The sequence below is a fragment of the Schistocerca piceifrons genome, chromosome 10 (genome assembly GCF_021461385.2).
Source record: "Schistocerca piceifrons isolate TAMUIC-IGC-003096 chromosome 10, iqSchPice1.1, whole genome shotgun sequence".
NCBI classification, from domain to species: Eukaryota; Metazoa; Arthropoda; class Insecta; order Orthoptera; family Acrididae; genus Schistocerca; species Schistocerca piceifrons.
Window position 1 is genome coordinate 46,044,812 of NC_060147.1, and position 3,616 is coordinate 46,048,427.

The 3,616-nt window shown below is 40.5% G+C and overlaps 1 non-coding gene across 1 annotated transcript; it reads right to left on the bottom strand.

Annotated features, from left to right (window-relative positions):
• Positions 1 to 1,289: 1,289 nt before the first annotated feature.
• On the bottom strand, positions 1,290 to 1,363 carry Trnas-gcu. The gene has a single exon. It is a non-coding gene; the product is annotated as a tRNA-Ser (tRNA).
• Positions 1,364 to 3,616: the final 2,253 nt, after the last annotated feature.

The following is a 3,616-nucleotide window of genomic DNA, read 5'->3' on the forward strand; positions in this document are numbered from 1 at the left end:
ATCGGCACCCACAGAAATGGTCTGCAACCTTGGCCCGTTGATGAAATTAGACTGCAGTGATCACCCACATAACAGACACTTTGCGCAAATACTCTGAGAATCAATGAGGATAGGTAGTAACTCAACATAAAGATGATCGCTGAGCCACACACAGGCACATAGAAAAGACAATCACACTTTCACAACTAAATTTTTGGCCATAGCCTTTGTCAGAAAACAAGAGAACATACACGTTCACACAATCACTCAGACACAACTCATGCACACATGACCATTGTCTCTGGGCACTTCGTCAGCAAGCTCTGAGAATCAGATCCAAACAAACCACTCCCCAAGCCTGAGTTTCCACTGCTAGTTTTCCTATGTTTCAGTTGGCTTAAAGAAATCAGTATACTGTCGAAGCAAGATATGTGGAGAAAGACGTGGAGTAAATAGAGTGTGGGTGAAGTTGTGTAAATATATATCTGTGTCTGTTTTGACAGTAAAATAGGGTAACACTATTATGTACCTGTAGTATGGTTGTGTAGTGCCTTCAGAAGTCATACATATCGTCCCACACTAACATCATTCAGGTTTTCCTGCAGACACAGTTCTGCTCTGTCACAGATAAGAAGTGCATCAAAGTCTGGAAGTGAACTGCCACAGCAAATGGAAGCACACACCAAAGCTGAAGTATGTGGGACAGTATGATTCTTGTGGACAAAACACCATGAAATTCTGGTGGCAGGTGGACCACATGCAATGTTGCATCGAGCTGTAGTGAAATGTGATCAACAGTTTCACCGAGTTTGCACCGATGTGGGTGATTGCAACCAGGAAGGAAGGCTACTGACATTGACCATAGATGACAATGTTTGGGCAATCTTTTTTGGCAAGCTGAAAGAACATAAAGGAGAAAAAAATTTTACAATGATGAGGAAATTCGCATGGCAGTTCTCGAAGGCTCTGTGACTGTGGAGCAGATTTCTATCATCGAGGAATTGAACGACTGGTAGAATTTCCTGAGCGTTGTTTACAGATAATTGGTGACTATGTTGGAAATAGTGTCATGCACCTGTGTCACTTTGAAGTGCAGTTCCAGTGTTCAATAAAAATTACTTGACCTGCCATAATAATGGGTAAATTACGTTTCAAAGTCTCTTCATATAAATACAGTACTGAAAAGTCCTGGCAGAATGTAAATAATTTGCGTGTGAAGGTATTAACTGACTGAATAATAGACACAAAGGAATTAAAGGTATTAGCTCCCAGTGGGCATTAATTCATATTAATGGAGCAAGCTGAAAATTTGTGCCAGACTAGGATTCGAACCTGGACCTCCTGCTATAGCAGGCAGACGCACTGACCACTGTGCCATCCAGACACAGTGATAATCACAACTGCACAGATTATCCTGGCACACCTCCTGTCAGATCCAAATCCTCAACTTATACTATTCACTACTGAAGGGATCACATTAATTATATATGTGGCTAGCGTACTCTGTGCGGTTGTGGTGATCACTGTGTCAGGATGGCACAGTGGTCAGCACATCTGCCTTGTAGGCAGGAGACCTGGGTTGAAATCCCAGTCCGGCAAAAATTTTCGACTTTCCCCATTGATATAAATCAGTGCTCACTGACAGCTAATGTGTTTAATTCCTTTGTGTCTCAATTTATAGTGAATGCAAGATCAAAATGGTGTCTGTTCTTTCAGACATGTCCGAAAGAACAGACACCACATAAATTGCAAAATAGTAATCATCAAAAGGCATGCGGATAAGACAGAACTTTGCTAGCTTTCGGACAAATCTTTTTTGAGCTAGAGTGCAAAGACATATGCGCCCACACTCACACTGGCCACACTGTACTGGCTGAATTCGCTGTGCTGCAACTGCAGTTCTGCAGCTAGACTGGGATAAGGGATTCTATCGTGTAAAGTGAGAGGACCTCTCGTTACGCAGCTGCACACGCTAACCACGGGACCACAGCACTCCTGAGCTCTCACTCTCCTTGATGTTACCTGTCTTGGACATGGACTACTCAGTTTGTAAATTTGCTTATTTTTTTCGTAGTTCCACACAACTTCTTCCTGTTTTCTCGATTGATCTGTGTTCAGTTTTTCAAGGTCTATCCACTGTGCCAGCTTATAACTTAATCTGAGGGGGGGTGCGATGGGGAGGTTCCCTTGTAAGGAACGTATCACACTTGTACTCAAATGCAAAACACATTACTGACAGATGTCCAATATTCTGTGTTTTGTGTCAGGAGTGAGCTTTTGAGGCACCTCCAGTACACACAGTTTTCCTGTATGGCAGTTCTGCAATGATGGCCTGTACAGATTCTTGTGGTATGGCACACTTACCTGAGAGCTGTGTCCATAATTTACTTTGATGAGTTCATCAATCCGATTTTGATGAGTCTTGTCAGTTACAGTATGCAGTCATTCCCTCTCAGCTCTGTCATACATGTTGAGGTTCGCACCACCATTTCCTTTATTATGAGCAATGTCGCTCATAACTGATGTCGATATAATGATCATTCTAACCGCTTTCATTTTTCAATGGATTTCAATTGGAGGATCGTTTTCTGCAGTTAGAAAGTCTATTACAGCACATTATTTGTCACACATTGCTATGCTGCACGGTAAAATATACAGACTTCTAGCAGCAGAAGGTTGCAACTTCCATACGTGAAGTGGGAAAGTCACCCAATAACATGCATGACATGTAACCAATAGTGAGGCAAGAATTTAGAAAAATCAGTGGCATTACTTTTCAGCATGCCCTTGTATTTACACTGCAGATATTTTGTCTGCAAATGCAATTTATATAGTAACGATGCTCTTGTTGGGAAGGGGCCCAATTTTAATAATTAATTTCTAAGTATTGTTTTAAACCATATACAAAGACTGAGACTAAGTAAAGTTCTAATTTCTTTCCAAATGTGTTTCCCTTTCTGTGCTTCTTATTCTGTATTGTAGTTCACTGTACTGAATAAATCCAGCCTTATGTTCATCTTAAAATGGTTTTATGTAACTGTATATGTTATGCTCCATCCACATGTTTCAGAATTCTCCACCAGAACAATTCAGTCTCCCGCACCAGTTGACTTCACTGAAATTTGGTAAGTTACTTGAAACAACAGACCACTCTTCCAGCAAGGCAAAAACCATAGCCATGGGTTCTGCATTTCTGCTTTCAGCACAAGGTCTTTCCACATGCACAGCTGTGCAGTTTCACTCATCATCTTTACTTCTCTTCTCAATCACATCACTTTTACATTATATCCTTAAAAGTGTTCACTGTTTCATGTTTCGATTGTGTATTACAGGCAAAGGCATGATGCATGCAGTTTCATATAATATGAAACACCTTCTATAGCACCAACCTGAAGGGCAAATAAAAAAAAAGTACCACTCTTCTACTGGCATACTTACCATAACTGAAACATTTGCTTTGTCCATTTTCATTAAATATTAACTTACTTATTTCTCCATGTAGCTAATGGCTGACATATATTTTTAGTAACTGCTTCAATGCTTCATGGTTCAGCAGCTAGATGATCAGCCCTTATATTAGGTGTGGCGTGCAGTACAACAGATTCATAAATTGTGATTTATTCATCTAATGATGTAC